At 42.2% G+C, this 24572-nt stretch overlaps 1 long non-coding RNA gene across 1 annotated transcript in view; it reads right to left on the bottom strand.

Moving 5' to 3' along the window:
• Positions 1-21543, bottom strand: part of LOC127349892 (uncharacterized) — a 30424-nt gene extending 8881 nt beyond the window's left edge. The window contains exons 1-2 of the long non-coding RNA XR_007880442.1: positions 21288-21543; positions 9302-9429 (exon numbers count right to left, since the gene is read on the bottom strand). This is a non-coding gene — a long non-coding RNA (uncharacterized LOC127349892). The remainder of the gene's footprint in view (positions 1-9301; positions 9430-21287) is intronic.
• Between the last annotated feature and the right edge of the window lie 3029 nt (positions 21544-24572).

The following is a 24572-nucleotide window of genomic DNA, read 5'->3' as shown; positions in this document are numbered from 1 at the left end:
CTGCATCACAATTGTTGTAGATATTTTTTTTATCAATTGTATACTACATTAATCAACTCGTAATTTCAGCTCTAAAGTGAATAGTGGTATAAATCGTTCATGGTCCTGATAATAATTCTACTCTAATGCATTTCAAAGAGATCACTTTTTAATCATTGGCAACTCAAAATGCAGATTGAGACTAACAATACAAAAATCCTCCCCATTAGAGCATTAGGAATGTGTGAAAATTATGAGTGCCCCGTGACTGTACAACATCCTCTGACATTCATATTATTATTGTTATTATTAGTAGTAGTAGTATCAGCTCCTATCACAGTTTTTCCATTAGTAGGTTATGTTATTCTCTGCAACCCCTGATGTTTTCTTTGATTCAAATGCCATTTGGTCTCCTATTGTGACTAATGATGAGTCACTATATACTCTGAATGGTGCGGGTTCATTTGTGGTCAATGAGCATATTAAAGTTCCTGTGAAAGACATATTCATTATCAATGTTTTTTACCCACTTCAACCCTAGTAATTTATTTTAAGCACCCTGCTGTTTGTAGTTTTATAAAGTCCCTCAGAGTCTTTTTTTACTTCTTTGGTTCAAAAACTCTTGTGATTGGTCATAGTTAAATGTGGCAGCTACAAGACTTTCTTACTTCAGACATCTAGAAGTCTAAAATGCTGTGTTTTAGCTATGCTATGTATGTCCTAACCAGGTCCATTTTGGTTTGTGTAAACATCAGGAATGGAGTTTTGGATCTTAAATATGATCCAGGACCAGGCTCCCAATCCTAAACTACAAATTTGTGTGCAGAGGCTGAGGCCAATGTCAACCTTGGCATTTCATTATATGTAGTAGTAATCTTTTATGCTCATATTAATTATTTACTTATTTTTCTTTCATATTGCAAGCTCTGAGTCCCATGTATTACTAAAAGCAGTCCAGACTCTAATTAAACCCATACTAAGAAAATAACACCACAGCTGTAATAAATGGACCTGAAATGTCCTAGAAATTATATATACAATCTGAAAATCTAGTATCAAATGAAAACACACACAGAAAAAGAAGAAAAAACCTGTCCAATGGCTTGCTAAAATAGACCCTGCCAGTGAAATATGGTTCCTCTCAGCCGGATCTACATTCATAGAGAAAGAACAATGATTGACCTTGGCCAGATGAAAAATTGCCTCAATTGTTCATACTTCACTTTGATGTTAAATACAGTGAAACAAGGCAGCACAGGAAAGCTGCTTGCCACAGCCCAAGGAGAAATTAAACCTTTTATGCCGCCTAAGAGCTGCCCCCTTCGTTTCTCTTTCTAAAGTTCCCCTCTGTTCAATTGCCTGAATCTGCCAGAATATACATGCAATTTACTATTTCTGTCCTGCCAAACTAATGTATCCTCCAGTTTCTGCTCTTGTTTTATGTTTTTCCCTAAAAATCCCTATGTTTTTTTCAACTACCTCCTCCTATCTCTCTCATTCATTTTTTCTCACTCCCACTTCTATCCCCATCTCTCTTTCTCTGCTCCACTAAGCAAACTTGCCGAGACCAGGGAGGGCACCTCCGTCATTAAGGTCCCGGCACGGAGTCACCAATTTATACTCTCATTAACAGATCCATGTGCTGCACAGTACATTACAAAAAAAAAAAAAACATCGGGACCACCCACGTGTTTAGGCCCCCCTCAAATGCAACAATAAAGATGTGTTCTCTCTGCTGGCTAAATGAGCCAATTCACAAGATCGGAAAAGTTGCAAATTAAGGGATGTTTGAGGGTTTCATGGTACACAGGGTGTTTATGTGTTAACGAGAAGATGCTATTAATCAGGACTGAGTGCTTGAAAAGCCCTTGTTGTGGGATTGACTGGGCTCGCAGTTTTTGTTCTTTTTCCACAAAGTAAAGGAAGCCTTGTGCAGTTACAGTTAGTTTCCAAATGTATCCGAAAAGAGACTGTGTGTAAACCAGTTTGATGTGTTTAACTTTTATACTGACACAAAGACAAACTGTGCTGTTAAGAGAATATTGAATCCTACATAACCTGAAAAACATTTGTTGCTTGCTGGGCATGACTTGTGCGGTTCTGTATCAGAAGAATGACAGTCACAAGATCCTAACACCTTATTTCTAGTGACCCAGGTGTCATTTGTCTCTTTACTTACTGCTACAGAGACTGCAGGGTCAAGCAAATAAATACAGCTAGAGGTTATTAATGAACGCCCCTTGCAATATTTAAGGCAAAGTCTGTACTTGTGGCCCAGCACAATGGGAAAATACAAAAGAAACATTGCAAGGCTTAAGGGGTTCCAACTTCCACTAGGCCACCCAGAGTTGAAATGTAAGATACCCCATAGAGTAAGAGATGCCTGCTCTCTACGGAAAAAATCCTTCCTCAAGCTGAATAAGTGCACTTGCTTGATGAAATGCAGAGGGCACTGACTCAGATTGTTCTTTGCAAAGTAAAGAATCATTTGTAAGTGTACCTCTGTGGATGTCAGCTATGTCTGCCAACTGCTTTGATCACAATTCTGCTTTTTTTTTAAAATCTGCTGCTCCATAGACAAACAACCAACTGGGGGCACCAGACCAGGAAACAAGTGACATGACTGGTTTCATTTCTTTACCTTTTATGTCTGAACATATACACTGGTCTTTGTGCTTTGTCAGGATATGTCTGTGTTCTTACCATATTGTGCCTGTTTGTAATAAAACTAGTACAGACATGTAGAGCTAGACCACCCAGAGCAGTTACCCAAACACCCTCCTTTCTCACAAAAAAAAAAAAGTCACTAGTCTTAATTATATCCATCCTCTGGGCGTGTCTTTCTGCCCAAAACAGACATCTGAGCCCCCCCCCCAAACAGGCCACAAACCTCACCGAGGCCTTATGGAAAGAACTTTTTGGTGAACACATTGACCTTAGATGGAAACAAACCTATTCAGTAGGAGTTATTTTCACTAAGGTTACAAAGACATAATTTATTGTTGCATTATCTCCTCCTTTGCCATAAGATTTGTATGACCCTAGACTTTAATAGTTCCTGCAGAGGTTCAAAATCTGGATGTTAAAATCAAGTGGTGAAATGTTTACCATATCAAAAGAGATGGGATGAAATACCAATAATATCAAAACCTGCACAAAGCCAGGCACTTAGATAAAAGACAAGAGAAGACAAGACAACATGTGTGCGTGTATACATGCACTTTGTAATAAGGAGGCGTCTGCTCCAGGGAGGAGGTTGTTGTGACTGCACTGTTCTTTTTCATGATCTATAATTTTCAAGCTGGCAGTGTGAGGGGGCAACCTAGTGGTGTGCACATAAAGAGGCATAGAGAGAGAGAGGGAGAGAGAGAGAGTCTACACAGGCAGGACCCCAGCAACTATCTGCCAGACAAATCCTCCCTGGGCTTTGATCCTCTGCCCACTTCTCTCTCTGCGGTTTTTGTTTTCAGGCAAACAACTGTGATGTTTAGCTGAAGTGCGATGACATTCCAAGACCCCCCCAAAAAAGGAGGACTCTTAAAATCTGCTGCAACCCCCCAAAAAAAGGAACACGAGCTAAGGGGCTAATTTAAAACGAAAAAGGTTAAAAATGTAAAAAATGATCATCATCCCTCTCCACTCCTTCCTTCTTAATGTTTTCAATATGCTATCCTCCAAGGATCATGGGGTTAATCTGCTCCTGTTGTACTTTAGCTGAGATGCTATCGAAGGCCATTTGTTCCAAGCAGCGAGGCTAATGACCCTCAGCCGACACTTGGCGTTTGGCCGGGAACTCAGAGCGAGGGAAGGTAAGTAACCTCATATATTCTCGGGGGGCTGAGCTAATGAGAGGGAATGGGAATACGAGCCACGGTCCATCATCTACTTAGGACCTAGACAGCAGTGCTGTCGTCCTCCCCTGAGTGTACACACACACACACACACACACACACACACACACACAGGAAAACCTTAATAGGAAACCCAACCATCCTCCTCATCTTGCAGCTAATTTTACTCCTGTCTTGTTAAGTAAATGTACTATGTGTGGCGTTTTATCATCAATAAGTCAATAACACATTAATTCCGAGACTTTGGTATTATTACTGTAAACAAGGAGTTCTATCATCAAGATGGCTGGCAGCCTCCTTCAGCCTTTTAACTGCATTTAACCATGTGTAGATTTTGTCAATCTGCTGGTGTGCTTTACAGCACAAAACATTACACATTACATAAAATGTAATTCCTTCAGCATGAAAAAGCAAGTAGCACTATCATTTTTATGGCAGAAAATACATCTCATATAACATTAATATATAAATAAGCCATTAGTCCTCTGGATAATGATTATACTATACTGCAGTTTTTTTGAGGTCAACCACCATTACTCTAACCTAAAGATTATTCATCATAAATGGAAGGTAAAATAAATGGATAAATAGAGGTATTTATATAAACATCAATTTCAGGGTTATGTGCATTCTTTATTGTTAGCTTGTTGTGGCACCAGCTACCTAAAGGTTGCAGCCATACACGGAGAAGCACACATGCATAAACAGACAGAGTATATCTGCGTGTGGATGCCGTAGCCAGAATTCACAATGCTGAGTGAATTCTGCTATGATGGGAAAGCGGCAGGGGGTCCACTCCTCTGCCTTTATTCGATTCAAGTCGAGCCTGGCTGCCTCTTTCACTCCTCTGGCACGCATACGAATATTTATGTGTGTCTATGTGGAAAAAGAGAATGGGTACAGGAATAAGTACCCTACTGCACTCTGTGTATGTGTGTGTATAAGAGTGTTTGTGTGTGTTGGTAATACCTCCAATGGCAGACTAATGATAGGTCTTATCGACACCCAGCAGTGAATGCAGGCCTTTGTCTCCTTGCGGGACGCATTATGGAAAGCTTAGGGGGCTGCCTTTGACTCCTTTTTATTCTCTCACCCACTGATAAAACCCAGCACAAAAAAGGCAACTGTTATACAGCTCTTGTAGCGTGGCAAGTTTAGACACAATACACCCCCGTACTCCCACCATCCAAATCAGCAAAAGTTAGCCGTACATCTCGTGAACTCAGTTTAAGTCTGTGACAAAAGATAAAAATTAACTCATAAAAAAAACAATATCATAATGCCCTGAAATTACCATTCATTTTGAATATACAACATATAGGGTGACTGGATGAAAGAGGAAAACCACAATGTGTGGGCTTGGTGGTGCAGAGCAATGTTAGTTTAAAATACTTTCAATAGCAAAACAGCACCAATGAGAGCAGAGCGTTAATGATATAGGGATTGCGTGATTAAACATCCATTACCGGTAACTATATGGCATCTTTGTTGTCATTTTCATCTGAGCATTTGATGTAATTAAAAATAAAGCATGAAAGAGATAACATGTTTTTTGTTGTCTGTGAGACATATAATTCTACCATTCTGCCCACAGATACATCTATCACATCTCCATACATCTGGTTAGCCTAAATCTAAAATATCTGGATGTAGTTAAAGGCTTTCATTGGCACTGGCAAATACGTTTTCATCTACCATCTTATAATGTAGCTTTTACATAGATATTAATGGCTTTTCCATTCCAGTACATCTGCAGGTATGCAGGGCATACTGTACTGTATTAGAATGAATTTTGTGCCTTTCTCCCCCATTCCACATTGTAAAGAAAATGAAGCTTTTCTCTGCCTCTGAAGGCTCTGTTAGTTACTGTGCTTATTTGAAGGTTAGAGGTTGGGGCAGGGTCCCTTAGACAAGCAGTTTCTGAAATGAAAATGTTTTCTTTTCCAATGATGGCAAGCGTTACTTTTCACATTTTGAAGAGTTCAGCATACAGCTCCCTGGGGAAGCGTGGCCATTTCTACAGTTGTTTCCCACTGAGTCAATAAAATCCTCTCTCTTTCTGCCTCTTTTTTTCCTGTGTGTGCTTTCGCAGCTTGATTTTCAAGTATTTATTGTTGGGAATAGCCTAAAGTACATTATATTGTTACTCTTACCTTCTCTCATTCAACATTATGTCATTCTCCATTCATTTTTATTTTACCAGATAACTCTAAGGGTATCATTAAATACGGAACTCCCCAACCTCTTCTAGTCTTTCTTTGCAATTATCTCTCTTTCTCAACTTTAATCTCAAGCAAAAAGAAAAATAAAGAGCCTTCAAATATAGACCTTCCCCAGGTTGCTTTCTCTTTGCATCCATGTTGCTGGCATAGCAATCTAAAAGAAAGCCCCCAAGGCCAAGCAGTGAGGATTTAGGGGCCTCATTTAGAAGGCAGGTAGAGTCGAGTCTCCCCTCATCCCATCCCTCGCAGCAATTAGAGACAGGCCAGGAAGTGCAGTATTTTATGGCCTTATAAAGACATTAGAGGCATCGCTCCATTGGCCCTCACCCCCCCACTTCTTTATTCACCCGTTCTACAGTATCTCTCCCCTTTTTGGATCTCTCTCATAGATTATGCTCTTATGCTCACTTGAAAATCCCCACCAATAACCCTTTCTCTTTCTTTTTTTATTCCTACTCTCTGCACACCGCCTTCAATCTCTGTTTTCCTTTTTCTGTCTCTGCCCCCTCTTGCCCATCAATCTTTCATCCATCCATCCATTTTGAAACCGCTGTGGCTTCAAGCTCAATAAAAGCTCTCATTCTAATCTTTAATCCTCCAGTGGTTGATGGGTGTCATTGCTCAGGGGAAAAAAGGCTTTCATAGAGCAGCACTCTGTTGTTCTATGCTTTCCTTTGTGTGGACACAAATGTTACCATTTTCGACACTTGTCGATCAGGCTTTTATGCCCCTTCCCCAACTGAGTATGTCCCCCCCTGCCATTGTAAACCATCGTCCATCATTTGTCGGTTATTTTGTGTGAGCGGGAAACTGACAATTACTCGCTATGTCCCCCAGTCCTGCAGTGAATCAATATGACTTGACGGAGTGACTCATTTGCTTGTCATTTTCCCATATGCGTTTTTTGAAATATGAAACCGTGTGACACTCTGTGGCTTCAGCCTTGCAACCCCGCCTCCACATAGACAAATGGACACCAAAAGAGAACCATGGCGCTTCTTCAGTCCCGCAGCTTTTAAAGCCAGCTTAGACAGACTTGGCTGCTCCTGAAAGACCTTCTTCCACCGGAGCAGAAGACAGACACACTTGAGAGGAAAAAGGAGGGAAGAAGAAAGAGCAGTGGCATGTCTGGATACTTACAACATCCTCCACCTTTTTCCTTTCTTTCTTCCCCAGACTATGCTTGCATCATTTGACCAGTTCCAAAAACAATGGGGTTTTGTGTAGTTGCAAAACTTGTGACTCCACCAATCCCAGTTGGTTGATATATAGTTTACCCATCAAAATAATGACGAAAGAAGAAGGAGAAGGCATTTCTTCCTCAAACTAGTTCAAAAGCACTTCCATTTAAAAACAACTAACATCTAGCACAGATGGAAGAAATGAAGGCTGTGATGGAAGGGTATAAATAAAGGATAGTTGAATGCACATAAACCTGAGAGAAGGGATGGGGCGTGGGGTGAAAATTAACCAGCGGTCGCTCGAGAGAGACAGAACTGAAGGGAGTTGAAAATGTGAGAAGATTGCACGGCTCAGGCAGACTTAAAATAAGTGAGTGAGAGTGCAAGACATAAAGAGCTAGAAGACAGAATTGAGTTTGACTGGACTGGGTTGATATGAAATGAGTTGAGCTGAACTGAAATGAACTGAAATAAGCATTGCTATCGCTATTGCTTTGAATTTGTTCTGTCAAGTCATTGTGAGGTACAGTTCATGTTGTATATATTCCTCAGAGAGCTGGTCAGAGGAAAACGAGAATGAAAGGAAAGAAAATTTGTACTAGCAGGGGACACCAGCAAGACAGTAAATATTATGTTGTGTAATATAAGAGTCAAAGGTTTATTTCCCTAACAGCCAGTGTTTCTGGAAAAGTGTCTTGAACATTGAACCCTACATTCCCATTTTTTGTGCATTCCCATTTTGCCCTTTAATCACCAATTATTGCACCATGATAGCATTTTAAACTACAGTATACCCAATTAATGGACGCTTTTACATTTTAGATTACAACAATAATAATACAGTAGTTGAGGTTGAAGAAAGTCTCATCAGAAGGGAAAATGACGAGAACTGAGAAAAACAACATTTTCTTTTCCTCTCAGTGCCTCTCCTCTTTATAACCATCCCCCTATCTGTGTACAGTGGCAGCCATTCTGGCCATGCCTGTATGGTAGAAAATGATTTACGGCTGCTTTCAGCCACACAGAGAGAGATAGACTCTCAGAGAGACTGCTTACTCTGGGAACCGCTCAAACACAGTTAAGACAATAAGGTGGCTCTTTTCCCAGTTTCACTCCTGTGTTTTGCCTTTTGGCTATGCTGTTCTCCAAGGTAGTGTTTTATTTTTGACTCCCTGCATCCCTAAAATGTTTGACTTTTTAAATTTGTGTACGGATGCTGGAGAAAAAAACATAAAATCCTAAAAACATGCAATGGATTCTCTGTTTTCTGACACAAAACAGGAACGGGCTGAACATCTGTGACAACAGGTGGAGTTTGTATGCTATGGCAGACAGTATATAAACTCTATACTATTACTGATGAAGATATTTCATATGGTATATTTTTTGTTTACTTTTTGGACCAATTTACAGTATTCACGACTAAAGAATACATTAGGTACAACATATTTTCCTTGGAATTTTCATCTCTTTGGGGGGATTTAAATTGTTTTAGTGGTTCCTTAACACAATATGTGTATTGTCTATTTAATATTAAAGGAAACTAAATAAAACTCTTGGTAAATTCAGAATTAAACGTATACCTAATAATTAACTGAAATATCAAGCTACAAAGCTGTGTTCCTATTGAATGTGAATGACATCAAGTCAATACATGAACCAGTGCCACTTTGTTTTTTTCCAATTTCCAAAAGACCTAATCATATAAATTAAGAAATATATCATCGTACATATAAATGAGAACGGCTGGTGGGTTCCTCATCAGTACAGAGAAATAGATGTGAGTGGAAAATGGTGAAAAGACATAAAGACAATAGGGTGCAGCAGGTGACTCAGTCAGGAATCGTCGTTCTTCACCTGGCGGCTGTGGCTCGGCGCCAGGGACACACACAAAAACAAACAGGCACACTCAAACACATAACAAAACACACACACGCATGCATGCAAACACCAAACCCACCCCAGGTACACAGCTGACTCAGGAAATCAGGTGGAAGGGCAATAGAGGACAGACAGAAGCGCACACACAAGACAATGTATAACCCCGGGGCAAACCAAGATCTCTTACCTCTCTTTCATCACTCTTGTCTTTTTCCTCATTGCGCTCTGCTTCCCTTCCTTCCCTCTGTGGTGGAGGGAAGGATAACGCTGCTAGTGCTTGTTCTGTTTTCTTCTTCTCCTGCCAGCTTTCGTGACCTGAAACAGAAAGGGCAGAAACGGGAAACGAACCATTAAGAAACTGTTTGAGTGGAATGTAGATATCTCTACCAGCACCCCCACATCAAGAAAAAAATAAATAAATAAAAGCACTCCATTCATAGAGTTGGGCCTTGTGGGAATCCAGTTATTGCCTTTAAAATTCAGTTATCTTTCAAAACAGTTTCTCTACTCTGCTCGGTGCGTAGAAAGAATGTATGAACAAGATAGGCACAGAGATTACAAACCAGTGCTTGCCAACCAGCGCTTACATGAAAGTTTAAAGTCAAGATATATTTTGTTATGTTGTATGTAATCCCAACCTGAACAATGCCGTGTGCTTTAAGTTAGGAGGAATGAGGTCAAGTTGGGGTCAGGGAGTACTGACTGGCAACCGGTGGCAGAAAAGAGCCATAGGATGACGACTGTTATGTTTCCATATGGCTGCATGATTGCCATTTATAGTTTTCATACCTGCGTTGGCTTGTTACTGCGTCCGTTTCATCGTTCAATTTTTGTTTGCAGAGACTAAGTTGAAGAGTAATTGTGTTGTTCGGAGAATGATTTTATCACGGCCATACCGCTTCATAAATTGACAGGGTTTGTGAATCTCTGTGTGGGTAGGGGGGTGTCTTACAGTGCACTGATGAAATTGCTAACAGCTGTGACAGCCGCCATTGCACACACATACACACTCTTCGCCCATCTCATTTGTAGCATACAGCTGCACAGATAAAGCACGAGGGTTAAGCAAATATTGTACAATGGCCAGGAAACAATGAACCATCCCCATTCCTCCCCTATCTTTCACACTCACACACACTCGCTCACGCTAACTGCAGCATTGGAAGCTGTGTGTGTGTGTGTGTGTGTGTGTGTGTGTGTGTGTGTGTGTGTGTGTGTGTGTGTCTGGGTGAGAGTGAAAAAATGACTGGCACTGCTTGTCCTCTTTATTACTGTGAACAGAACAGACACCCCTGCTCCCCTCCCATTCATTTTAATCTCTATTCTTAATGATAAACCTCCTCAGTCACACTCTGTCTGTACTCCTCTACCCGCACCCCTCCAGCCTGGTGCATCGACCCTCCCCAAAACCCTAGCAAGGGAGCAACAGTGCTCCTTTGTTTGTCCCCCCCCAGTCCCTCCCTCTCCTCTCTTCTTGCCCCCTCGCCCTGCCCCGGACGATGCTGGTTGGTGGGGACGGAGGCATGCCTCGACAGGAACGCCGGAGGAGAGGAAGGGAGGGAACGAAGGATGGAGGGAGGGAGGGAGGCAGGGAGGGATAGGAGAAAAATATGTAGGTTGAAAGAGGAGGGGGGGTTCACTTTGGAAAAAAAAGGGTAAGGGTCTTACATTCATTTTTCGGTCATTCTTTCTCTCCTCTCTTTCATTCCTGTACTTTTCTGTCCATTCAGCATTACATGAGAGGGGCTACTCAGAGTGTGTTTGTGGGGAGGTGGGGGGTCGGTTTGAAGGGACTACACCCTCACTGAACCCACCGACTCCATTTGACTGAGAGTTGAAGAAAGTTGTTTGCAGAGGACTATTTCTGGTTTTGACTAGGAAGCTAATTTTAAACACCAAAGTAAAGATGGAGAAGGAGGAGGAAAAAAAAACCTCTTGATTTCAGATTTTTATTTCTGCTCTGAAAGAAAAAACACTTTAAAAAAAACTCAGCTCTTTGGCTTTTGCATTTACATGGCTCAGAAATAATGTGCGTGATATTCCAACAGGCGATTTGCAAAAATAGCCTTTAAGTACACAACTTGTAATTTCTCATTTATGCAAAGAAAATACTGGACCTGCCCACTGAGGTTAGTCAAGACATAATTTTAGCTGTTTCGTTCTGGTACCACTGCTAGCGCGGCAAACCCAGTTCCCTAATAGCATAAATACTGCTCTTGTAATGGTGCCTGAGGCATGTCTCAATTGGAAGTGAGGGAGACAGCACAGTAGAGCAGTGCCTTTTTTCCCCTCAGCCAAAAACACACATGTGCACGCACACACAGACGCCGTGGCAGATCCAAGGCAACTGGATCATTAACCCCAACTAATCTACAAACATTATGTTTATAAAAAAACGCCTGTCCAGCTTAGGCGCCCGCACAGCCAAGCCCTGCTAATTCATTCCAAGTGTGTGCGTGTGTAAGTGTGATATGGTGTATTTGTGAGCTATGACGACGTGTGTCAGCACTGCTGTGGGTGTCATGTCTCTCAGTATGCATGTGTGTACACTTGTGTCATGGCTGCCTGTGTCTACAGTGTCTGCTGTGACAGACACAGAGAAAACATGACAGAGACAGTGAAAGAGTGTATGAATGTGCCTGTGTGTGTGTGTGTGTGTGTGTGTGTGTGTGTGTGTGTGTGTGTGTGTGTGTGTGTGTGTGTGTGCGCGGTGTGACTCCCAGTGATGCAGCTCACAGCCTTGATCTAGACTTCTGCCTCTCTCGGACACCCTGCTGTGCCTGCTCCATCGATCAATAGGACAGATGAAGACAGACTCCTGCCGCGCTGTGAGGAAAAACGGTAGCTTGCGTGCGTGAGTGTGTGTTTCTGCATCTAAGGAAGCTAGAATGCCCTCGGGGAGAACGTGGCAGACATGATGCAAACCTTCAAGGCTTCCTGCCCACACAGAGATCATCTGCACCAGATTTGCTTTCTTGTACCACCAGACTCCAATTGATAGATGATTTGCATAGCCTGATATATTTGCCAGTGTATTAACCCTAACCTCCTTAAACCTCTTTCACATCTCAAAAAGATGTAACAAAGAGAAGGACTAGAGCTTTTGAATTTTAAAATTAAATTAAATTCCATCATTTTCTCACCTTTTGAGGACTCTGGGTTGTGGGAAGCGGTGCAACTAATTTTGGAAGCGTTTAATATCCGCCATAAATCACGCTGAGATTGAAACTGCTTTGATACTACAGCTATTCTCCCTCTTCTACAATGTAATCCTGCGCTAAAAAAAACACCAATGAATACATTTCAGTTGGTCAGATGAGAGTTTCAACCCCAAATCCAGGAAAACTCAATTACACACACACACAACTGTAATTACTTGCTCCCTCACCCCCAACACACACAAACAGCCATTGATGTGTCTATCTACACTCCTTAAAACCCAGGCTATAAAAAACGTCTCAAGGGCTTATTCAAGAATATTTATGAAAATGGTTTTAATATACCTTCAGGCACAGTCAAATGAAGTGGAAAATACTTAGAAGCTAAAAAAAACTTCCACAAGCAGGCGAGGCAGATCAAGTGAACTTAGGATATTTTTATTGTTTGAATTTTTTTCTGTCAATTAAAAAGCTTGTGAGACTCTGAACACAGTTGTAAGAGAAACTCCTGAAACTGTCACTCAAAACGGCTTGTGAAGGCTAAAATGATCAAAAATAGCTTGTTGGATGTCATGAAAAAAACTCATCTACCTGGTGTATTTACTCATCTGCAAAGTAGGAAGGTACGCCCTTGGAGACTGCGCATTATAAGCAGTTGCATATTGTGACAAAGGAATGTGATATGATTAGTCATCGCAGTCTACCTCTGTGAGTAAGAATTAGCAGCAAGTTTGACTTGAGAAATGCTGAGACTGGAAAAAAATTGTGTTCCCGTGTGGTTGTACTGGAAAGGCTTTGTCCCTGTATGGGTGTCAAGTGGGTGTGTGTTTCTGTATCTCATTAATTCAGACTACAAATTCTACTACAGAAACATATGGTTTTGAAGCACTTAACTGTGTAAAAAATAACAGTGCATTTTAATTTCTCTAACTAGTTAATATGGAGTACAGACATGCTGTTATTAAAAAAACCTTTAATGTTAACAACAAGGTCCAATGTATTGCTGTCTGGTTTTGATAAAATGGTCCTTGTGCAGTGAAATCAAGACCATAAATCAATTTCACGATTTTTAGCTGAGTAATTAAAACTGAAGTTGTAGACATTATTGTGCAGAAATTGTAGGAAGATAGATTTTGGGTTTATTTTGTTACTGGGAGGGAGGAATGTGTGTCATTTCCTGGTGCTCCAAATGGCCAAGTGACTTGAATGCAAAGCCACAGAAGCCATTTCTCCCACAGTGCCTAAATCCTCCAGAACTGTTATCAGTCATTGGGAGGTTTTGCCTCCTCAGTATGCAGCAAGACCGTTTTGTTTGTTTTCAATGTAACTTGTGATATTTGGCCAGGGCTCAGTGCCCTCTTTGTTAGCCATTGTGTGGAGATGAATGAATCTTTCTTCCAAATTTCATACAGAGATGCACTGTGTGAAACCATAGAAACACCTTTGAGACCTAAACTGAATTATAGTCTACACAGGCACTAGGAATAGGCCACTGCTATATATATAAGCTGATATAAAGCAGTATTATCCCTTGATTTAAGGTAAACTACCACGCTGTTACACTGCTCAAGTGTCATTAAGCTATCAAGTGTTCCAAATATTGTAATTATTCTTTTAATGGTATCCTGCATTTTGCCAGATGCTTTCCAACAGCCTTCACACACAGAGAAGAGTACATTAGTAAGAACATTGTGAGACTGGGGAACAAACAATGCCATAGCGCCTCATTGTTCAAATTAGAAAAAAGCTGTTAAAGAGTTTGATGGATTTGTCACACAAGCAATCGTAGATTAGCAAATATGCAAGCTGTGGCTGCAAAGCATTCTGGTTTATTGATGCCTCTGTGGAGAAATGAGCATTGCTTCCTCTTCTGTGATTGATTTTTCTCCACATGACTTCTGAACCTCAGTGAAAAATGGTGGGAACTTTTTTGTATTTTGAGCAACTCATAACAAAACCAATGGTTTACTCATAGATAAAAATCTGCTTTCACCTGATAGAATTCTGAGAATATCTTCATACAGAGACACATTTATGCAATGCAAAGTAATTTATGTAAATGCAAAAAATACATAGGCTATAATGGACCAAGAAATGTGATGCAGTTGCTGTTTTTAATTGTTCTAAACGATATTTAAGTGATTAAGGCTTAAGATTAAATACACAGTTACTACAAAAATAAAACAATTCTAACAGTGTATAGAAGAAATTGGCTATATTCATTCTCAACCTTAAAATTAAGTTACTGAAAAAAGGAAAAATTCAGACGTGAAATCCTGTGTCAGTTCCTAACCCAAGATGCCCTGCATGATTGCATACGCATATTGTGTGATTTGACATTGTACCAACGCCTCATGCTCAAACAAAGGAGCCGGTGCAGGCCTCGAGGGGGCAGATGACAAACACTCCTAAACCATGGCCAGACATAATCCCCCCACCTCCCGCCAAACCCTGCAACAAATGCACAGCGGAGGGGGACTTATTCAGAGCATATTAGGGAGGTGAAGGAGGCCAGGCACTGAGGGACTCTCCCCACTTGGCTGTCCTAATCATCTGAGACAACCCCTCCAGAGGCAGAGCCCCACCCAATCCCCTTCCAACCTACAAACCCCACTCCACCCCCTAACGCATGACCCAGACACATCCAGGAACATTTACAAGGGCGGGCGGCCATGAAGTGGGGAAGCTGACCAAAATGAACAGCCCCCCCGGGAGCTGTAGTTTAATTGTCCATCTTCTTGGTCCAAATTAAACAAGCTCGAGCGCATTCAAGTATCTATACAGACACACACCCCTCCCACCCAAACCACCCCACTATTAACAGACTGGCACGTTCCATAGAGCATGCCATTGATGCAGAATGATGAGCGAGACCCCATTGTCTCGTTATATTGTCTTCAATTAGGCAGGAGATGATGGGAGACAATGAGAAGAGCATTTGTAATCATGAGCCTCCCAAACTCATGCTGGGAAACAGAACTTCATTATGCCCAATGATCCCTCATCGACGATAAAACCCAGAATATGTGTGGTTCATCCTTAGGAAGTTTTCAAGCATAAATGGCTCGGAAAGAAGTGAGTCACCAGGAAATACTGTGGGGGTTCTGAAACTCAAGACAACACCAGATATGGGTAGAGGCAAATCTTCTTCTTTTATCTGCACTGCAAGTTAACAGCAGGTTTCAACCGGAGAAATTGCATTCATCCTCCCATTACATCTCCTGTGTACTTACCTGAACTTTTGTCCTATGCAAGTTTACCACTCTGGTATTTAAAGTTCTAGAAGAAGGTTTTAGAAAAGAGAGTTGGGATGAAATAAAAAAAAAAAATCATAATATGATAATACTTTAAGAAGAACAAGAAACTAGTTCTAGCGAGTTTTTCCGGGGATGAATTTACAAGCATAAAGTGTAGCCATGATGTCTTTTCATCTTCACCACATAAATGTTGTACAAGCTTAGCTCTAAGAACAGAAGCTCTGGCAGTGCTGGTGTCAGCTCAGAGCCATCTGTAGAAATTAGACTTTTTTAAAGAAAGAGAAAGAAAAACTTGAGAGCGCATTATCTGCATTTACCTGGAGAGCGTTCAGCTGAGAAATGACTCTAACCCGACATCTTGCCGGCTTTGTAGCTCACCCGTCATTTAAATCACGTTCCACCTTGGCTGTTAGGCTTTGATAGAACCATCCGACCGGACAAATACAGCTTTCATAAAATTGTGCAAATGGTTTCTTTCAACTGGGATCGCGGCGGTATTGTTCCCCATCCCTAACCCCCCCACACCTTCTTTCCTCTCTCCTCACAGCACAAAGAGCTAATCTGGGACGAACACTCACACAAGCTCTGACACATTGTCAAACCAAAACCGGGGTGATTTTATTTTCTTTAAATCATGTAAGTGAAGCATGAGGTAAAAGCCATCATCCATGGACGACAACAGTGGGGTTAGAGAAATAGCTGTGTATTTTCTCCCCATACACGCTGTGGGGATTATATATTATGCTCCATTTTACCCATCTATCCCTTCAGCTGTTCTTCCACATGTACAGTATCAGAGAGGGACCAGATAACATGCAGAAATGTTTGGTTTTACCCATTTGCAGATGAAATCAGGCTGCAATGGGTGCCAGTCGGAGGGATATCCGTGAGGGCGAGCAGCCCTGGGGCCGAACAACCTTTCCTGCAAGGCCCTGCTCCCTTATCTGATTCCAACAGACGGGGGCGAGATGATGGCCATGCCAGCCAGTGCCTTTGATTTTTTAAGTATATCCCTCTGCTTTCACACTGCTTTATTGATCGGCGACAGATCTCATTGTGTTCCTCTGCTAGAAGACCGCTTCGAGAATGCTCTATTTGTAACGTGATCACCTAGATGAGGATGGCAGAGAGGTGGACAGACACTAATCCTCTTTTTTCCCCCAGTCCCCAGCATCGTCTGTGGTGATTCTTGTGGATCACCCCTGTCGAGTTTCTCATCGCCTGAGGCACAGATGACTCGCCTCTCCCTGACATTTTTTTTTCTTTTAAATGGGGAGGGGTCAGGGTATAAATCTCACTTAAGCGTTTTATGAAGAACAACAGCTTAGGCTGCTGACGTAGAGTTGTAGTCAAGTTTGACACCAACCACATCACCAACATCAACCAACAGACAAGCCTTTCTCAAGACTGGTTATTCACCCATTTGCAATAGGGTTAAATTAAATTACACACATACTACGAAAGCAGACTGGTCGATGCTTACTGTGTTTCTATGGGACCTTTCAGCAGCATCGATTTTCAGTTCATTCATGATTGTTTTTGACCACAAGCTAAATGTATTATGCTCATCGACCTCTGTGGACCTGACACATTCCTCTGTGTTGAACAGCACAACGCAACTGTACAAAGTAGGGAGCATCTGCCTCGTCATTCCACCCAGATGGCAGCAGAAAGTATGTAAATTGGTTCATTAACCTTACAGTGCTTTAACCAGTGGGCCATGCAAAGGGCTCATTCCATCCGGGTTTTCTTGAATTTTATTAACGCCCATTAATAGCATCGGGAAACTTTCGCTAATGGCCTGAGGTGGTTCGCTGTGGTGTTATCAAACACTGTAGTAATTATACATGACATCCCTCTGATTAACATTCCCGTGATTATTGCACCATGTCAGATCATCTTTTTTTCCCCAGGTTTAAAGACCGTCATCCATTTTCTTGGATGAAAAATATTTCAAAAGGGGAAAAAAAGAGACGAGGCCCGATATTATAACAACACTCGCCCACCCCAACAAGCAGGCTTGGATCTTCAATCCCTAACAATAGAAAGGCATGAAGAAAAAGAAGCAGGGGGGTGGAAATGTGAAAAGGATCTGCATTTTCATACAGCGTTTCCCCCCAGTGCTTGCAGAGTGTGTGAAAAATTAGCTTGCAGTGTGTGACTGTGTGTGAACTGCTAGCCATGCAGGCTTGCACCTGGAGCAGGGAGGAGCATGCAAGGGGTCAAGGGTCACCTCGCGGGCTAAACAGGATTGGAGTTCTCCCTCTTCCTAAGAAGGCCAGATGACCCCTGCGGCTGCATCGGACAACATGGGCCTTTCACACACCCCTTCCTTCCCTTTCCTTCTCTCCTTCGTCTCTCGTTCACCTCCTTTTCTTTTCTCCTTTGGAAAGGCGCAGTAATCCATAATCCACTCAACTATCAGCGGCTCAATTATCCCTCCCATTCGCCCATTTTCTCCCCTCAGATGGAGATTCAAAAACAATTAACCTCTTCACGGCTGGGGACTTTTCCCAGGAAAGGGCACGGTGGTAATTGAATGACTCCGCCATTTACATTCCTGACCATGACTTCACTCCTTCACGCATAAATCTGGTTACCGAAAATCCTAATCTGTGGCTTTGTGATTGTCCAATGTCATTATCATGGATGTTGTATTATCACACTATGAAGACAGTATTTTACTTCAAGCGGGATTTAACGGGACAATTTGTTAATGTTTACATAACACCCCTTTGACCTACTTAAACCTTAACAGATTTACATAATTTGTACTCAAACATGTTGACAGATTAGTGATTTTGAGAATTATGCCTTCACAGAACCTGAAATAATCATTTTCCTGTCAAACGCAGTAGACAGTGCTAACCTGTAAACTGGTACAACTGGACTATTTCACACCAAGTGTCTATAAGCTACGGCGCATCCCCCCACATCCTCAGCCTTCAATAAAATGTTCTCTTCTCCCCCTTCGTTATGGAGGGGCCTCCTATTCATCTCCAGGTAGAAAGCCTCAAAGTGTAGGAGGGAAGAACAGCTTGTTGCACCCATTGAGCTTTTTATTACTTCCCCCTTCAAAGGGTGGTGGCAGAGGAAGAGACATCCTCAATCTCCTTGATGCCATGATACACAGAGTCAGCTTTCAGAAAACACACACAAACAAGTGGAAGGACTTCGGCTGAAGCTCTGTGCAAATTTTTGCCAACACTTGTTCTTCAAAACATCCTATCTGAGAAGATTACATGGTTGAGGGTACAGAGAGAGCCCATTCCAGCTGTTAGGGGATAATCTCCTAACAAACAAGTTTATCAAAAATGGACATTGTTGAGAAAAACATGTTCAGGCTTATTCAACTAGAAACAGAAAAACATTACATACAACTTTACTCGTTCTGAATTGTGTTATGAAGCAAACACGTCGAACAAAGACTCCACTCCTACCATCCATTTTCAATAAAGCAAGCAAGCTTATTGGTATCTAGCTAACCCAGCAGCAGCCAAATGATGCAATCCCTAACCAACACACATCGAAAAAACAAAGACGTGCACTCCTCAAAAGGAAGACACTCTTGTAGACGAAATTGTCTTTCAAAGACATACACATATCAACGCATTTTTACCAAATCCCACCTTTAATTAGTGTTTTGTATTTCCTTTTGCTCGGCTTCAGAAGCCACCTCGGCTTAAGCACCAACTCATAGACGCCCACCGTCAGCATCAAGGTGCGACACAGAGCGTCTGAGGGCCTCATTTAAAACCTCCAGTTCACTAAAACTGGAATCTTCAAGCAATTTATTTTTGAAGCTCAAAAGATTCAACTCGCGTTCATCATTAATATGATAATGTTGTTTTATTGACCCGAATCCTTTTGAATTCCAAGATCAAGACTGACACACTGGAAAACATAAAACAGGGAAAACATTAAGCTTCAGAGCCTCCTGTATGTGGCTGAGAAAAATTTATTAACTATGATATAGTAATTAATGTGATGCTTTGCAAAAGATTCAAGTAACACAGTATATAAGCAAATTGAACAAATTCGAAAAAATTTAATAACTACAGGCACCACGGCCATACCTATAATCTTGCAGACGTACATCTGAACAGCATAGCTGAAATCTCACTCTCACACACACACACACACACACACACACACACACACACACACAGAAGAAGTCTTTGATGTTTCCTCATGAGTGTGTGTATTGCAGCTGTGTGAGTCACCCACACTCCATCCAAGATACGTATAGGCTACACAGCGGCAGCAACAGTAGCAGTAGCGATAAAACTGCAACCTTCTACCACACACACACACACACACACACACACACACACACACACAAACTACCATACAAACTCAAAAACAACATTGCGTGTCTTGATTGTGAATGGAGAAGGGGGAAAGAGGCAGAGGCACCAGGAGGGCCAGCCAGGCCAGCAGGAGGACAAAAAAAAAAAGAAGGAGAAGAAAACCTAAAACAACCGGTTGTACTCCAGACAGACTGGAACTTTTCTTGATCATTATGTCTAGCATTCAGGTGTCTGGGCTTGGTAGTTAGGTTGAGGGTGATGGGGGGGGTTGAGGGGGGTTGAGTGTAGATAACACAGCAGCCAGACAAAGAGGGAATAAGAGGGCTGCCTACAGTACATACCACCAGCATCAAGGAAGGGAGGGTGGGAGGCAAGGGAGGGAGCCACAAGAAGAAAAAAGGAGGGTTATAAAATTTTGATTAGAAAATCCTTTGCTGAAGTGACTTTCTGTATCGTTTGCGTTTTCTTTTCTTCTTTTTTTTTGTCAGTACCCCTCCCTTCTCACTCCTCCAGAGCGCCGCCTCAGAGAATGGGGCAGACAGATTTTATAGGTCCTAATTAAAGCCATCTGAAGTCTTTCAAAACATCAAATGGCCCCGGTCCCCGCTCTTTCCCTCTGATTGTGCAGAAATCACGGAAAATCAGAGGGAACCCATTTTTGCTTTGACTCTCAAATGTACATGTTTTACCCCCAGCCTCACCCCTGACCCCCACTACCCCCCAATTTCCAATCAATAAAAGGGTTCAGTGAACGACATGACCTCATAGAGTGTCTGTCAAATTCACTGGAATTTGACATAAATGCTTGTTTGGTGGAGAAACTCATGTCTGAAGAAAGAAAAAAAAGGCTGGCCTCTAAACTTAAGGGACGTTTTTTTTTTTTTTTTTTTGTGTCGTATCCTGCATTGGAAATGTCACATAAGGTTACTGAAGATCCACCCTTATCCTGCCTGGCGGGTTGAAGTGAAGTGCAGCCCTGTTTTAGTGCGCTTCAAGTACTCCATTTTTTTCTCTCCCTTGTCCCCCCCTAATTGTCCTCATTGAGCCGTGTGGACCAGTTGCACAGCCTGTCTGGCTGGGGTCAGCGAGTTTACCGTGTGCTTTTTATCTATATTTCATGCTATGGCGCTGCGCGCTGACAGCCACACATCCACCATGAGAAAATTCAGAGACGCACAAGGAATGCCGAAAGGGCAAAATGAAGATCATTCAAGCATCAAGTCACATTTTCTATAGCAATAAAATACAATAAAGCGTCGTTTAATTTTCCTTTGAATGTAAACAAAAATGACAGAAAGCACACGGCGCAAAAGTGACCTATGCAGTCATAAATTGGAAACTGAAGTGGAGTACAAATAGACGATAAATATAACTACTACTTTCCGGATTGGTAGCAATTAAATAAGCGATTATAAGAGTGAAAAAAAAATAAAACGTCGCCTACTTACGATTCATTTCAATAACTTCTGGGCGTTATTGTCTCGCCCCTGCGCCTCTCCGGTCGTTTGGAGACGGAAAAAAGTCTGTTCCTCCGGCGAAGCAGGGCCATTCTCATCGAGGGGATTGTCAGGCTTCATCTGATGGCGATAAAGTTTGCATAAGATAACACCTGGTTAATTCTGCCGAGGACAGTGGACGTCCGATTCCGCCGATGTCAGGTCTTCAGTGATGCCTGCACTCGCCGGGATTGAGCGCTGTGAGGAGAGGGAGCGCACAGAAAGGCGTCATGTGAGCCGGGGAGAGGTGCGCCATTGGCCAGCCGGGGATAAGTATGATAAGGCTGCTCTGTGCGCCATTGGCCCACGACGGGAGCGGAGGCGCCTCCTCACTTGGCTGTGCGCAAGAATGTGAGTGCGGCTCACTGTTCATAATTTTCAGCAACCAGAGGGGGGGTTGGTGGCGGGGGGGGGGGGGCTGGGGGGACAGTAAGTAACAAATTGTTCCAAAGATCTGTTTTTTTGTCATCGACGCGCAGAGTTACACGGAGGGCAGCGGGGAGAAATACACGTTTTCTTTCCTCTCAGTTAAAAAGAGGACTGAATGAAAATGTCTGGTGAGTCCACACATCAACTTCTGATTGTCTGTCAGCTTGAAGATGTGGACACTTTAATCTCAATGAGGCTAAATGTAATCTTGACGTCTTACATCTAAAAAAGACAGCAAATAACTGTATCCATTAAGGTGGCAGTTTAACACATTGGCCAGAAAATAATATGTTGTCAGTGTACCCTTAAATGTAGTCGATATGAGACTTTTAAACTGGTTTGTTTTTCAGTTGATACTGCACTGATGAACATGTTTTGTGTGAAACATAGTTTAGTTACCTCAACACACATGCATATGTAATTTTAATGTGATGTAACGTACATGTTAGAGCAGAAAGAAATCATCTTATAGTTTGATTTGTTGCACTGTGTTCCTGGATAATTTGCTGGATAATGAACAGATGCAGGGGGGTCAGGAATTGTATTAATATGATACTTAACAAAGCAATTACCACGGCAAGGAACAGGATCATGTCATTTTCACATGCTGAAGCTAAAAACTGATTAAAAAAAGAAAAAGGAAATCACCGTCCACAAAACACGAAACACGAAACACTATAATGACACTACTATAACAGTAAATAGAGTCACGATCCCGGTGCTTTCCTACCATATTGTAATTTGTGGCGCAAAGACCTAAACCAACCTTTACAATAATTTTTTTTATCCTAATAAGCTCTGAAGCTAATTCATTATTTAGGAGACACAGAGCTAATTGAAAGGAAGGGATACAATCCATAGGTGCTGTGGTGGGAGGTTACAGCGAGAAGATCTCTTGATATTCTCTTTTACATGTATGGAAACAAAGGAAGCTTGATATGTTTTACATATTTATGCTGTTCTACCCTGTTCTGTATTTCCACATTGATTTTCTACACAGTTGGACTTCACAGAGGGCAACAGCACATAAAAGAACATCCTCTCTCTGTCTCTTTCTGGTTCTCTGGAGTGTGGAAGCAGAGGAACTCAAGGTTCTGTATGGGTGGGAAATAGAGCGCATGTAATCTGAAGCGCGCATCTTCCCTAGCTCAGGCTGCGGCATTAAATCAATATTCCGCAAAGCTTTCTCTTGTTTTCACATTCACTTGACTGCTGCCGTGATGCGCCGCAAGGGTCGAGCAGCCGCTCCCCGATTTTTGTGGCACTTGCCCCCCTCCCTCTTCCTCCTCCTCCTCCTCCTCCTCCTCCCCCTTCACTTCACTTCACTTCACTTCACGGCAGACACCCTCATTTGGATGGCTCCAAGGCGATGCGCCCATTCCATTTGTCTTGTGCGTTAACGGGAGGCGGCAGGAATAAGGCAAAGCGTTATCTCGACACAAAACATTATCTTCGCTTCGCTCCTCCAACACCGTGAAACAATGATTATTAACTGCTTGAGGAGCATGTTCAGGGGTTTTCGAGGCTTGTCGCCACACTTGACACAACATGAAATATATTTCACAACACACCCCTGAACTCGATTTTTGAATTTTCTTGACTCAAGACAATGCTTCCCCTTTTCTCGTCACTTGTGAGCACTTTCAGTACTGGCTTGTTTGTCGCCCCGAGGGAGTATGGCTAACGGCATTATGACTGGACGTGTGACAGTAGCGTTTTTACCAGAAACCAACCTAGCACTTCCTTTTTAATGTTTAAAAGCCTGTCGTGCTGCATCATCCCGGTGTAAGATACTGGTTATGCATTCATACACACACACGCATTCACTCACACCCCATCGTTATGAAAGTAAAACCTTGCCTCTGCAAAATGGGTCATACACTGCAGTCACTTTATCTCAGCAAATGTATTGTGCCTGTGTGAGTGGTAGACATGCGCATGTGTGATTACACATCAAAGGCAAGACTCCAATATTAGAGCATGGGTGTCTTCGCTGAAACAGGACTTACAAGTCTAACCATTCAATGTTTTTCAGGGGTTGCGAGTCTGCACGATATAGTTAGCCCCGAGAGCCGAAACGTCAGTCTCTCTTTAATGTCTTTCAACAGCCCGGAGGAAAGTGCTCTCGCTCTAAAATAAACTCCAGTCGCGTCATTTTCATTCTACCGCAGTGCCCTGTATGCCTTATACGTCAGCGATTTCAAGCAAACATTTGAACACATAGGATTCGCTCCAAACACAGAAAAACCATTCACCCATGGTTCGTATACAAAGATACACAGACAGGCTAATAGGTAGGCACACACACACTTGCAGATATATATCCACTGTGGAGTGATTTTGAGCAGTGAGGTTCAAAGCCGTGCCAGTCAAAGAGGGAAGACAGCTCTGTGCCGCCGTCTTATAGACCCATCACTGTGCAAGCTAATCTGCGGCGCGTTCCAGCCCTATATTTAGACCAATGTTTTGTGAACACTTAGCATAATTCGCTGAAACGAAAGGAGCTTTTCGAAGCTCTTAACCTCGTCTCTTTAAAATTCATTTGGAGTTTTTCCGCTGCGCATTCCAAAAACACCTGTTCTCGCCTTTGTCGTCCTATGAAATACTCTCCATTTCAATGAGGAAATAGTTTGTTATGAATGGAGATTATGGCGCAGTGTGACTGTGAGAACATGCTGGATGTGAGGAGGTGGTTGATTCTCTCAGCTGCTCATGAGAGAATTGCTATTATCTGAAATAAGTTCAAAAAACAGGCTGTGAATTTAGGTCTATAAAGTGCCCTCAGTGTCCCATACAGCATCACCCAAT

The sequence above is a fragment of the Dicentrarchus labrax genome, unplaced genomic scaffold (assembly GCF_905237075.1).
Source record: "Dicentrarchus labrax unplaced genomic scaffold, dlabrax2021, whole genome shotgun sequence".
NCBI classification, from domain to species: Eukaryota; Metazoa; Chordata; class Actinopteri; family Moronidae; genus Dicentrarchus; species Dicentrarchus labrax.
This window is presented reverse-complemented; position numbering and strand designations above follow the sequence as displayed.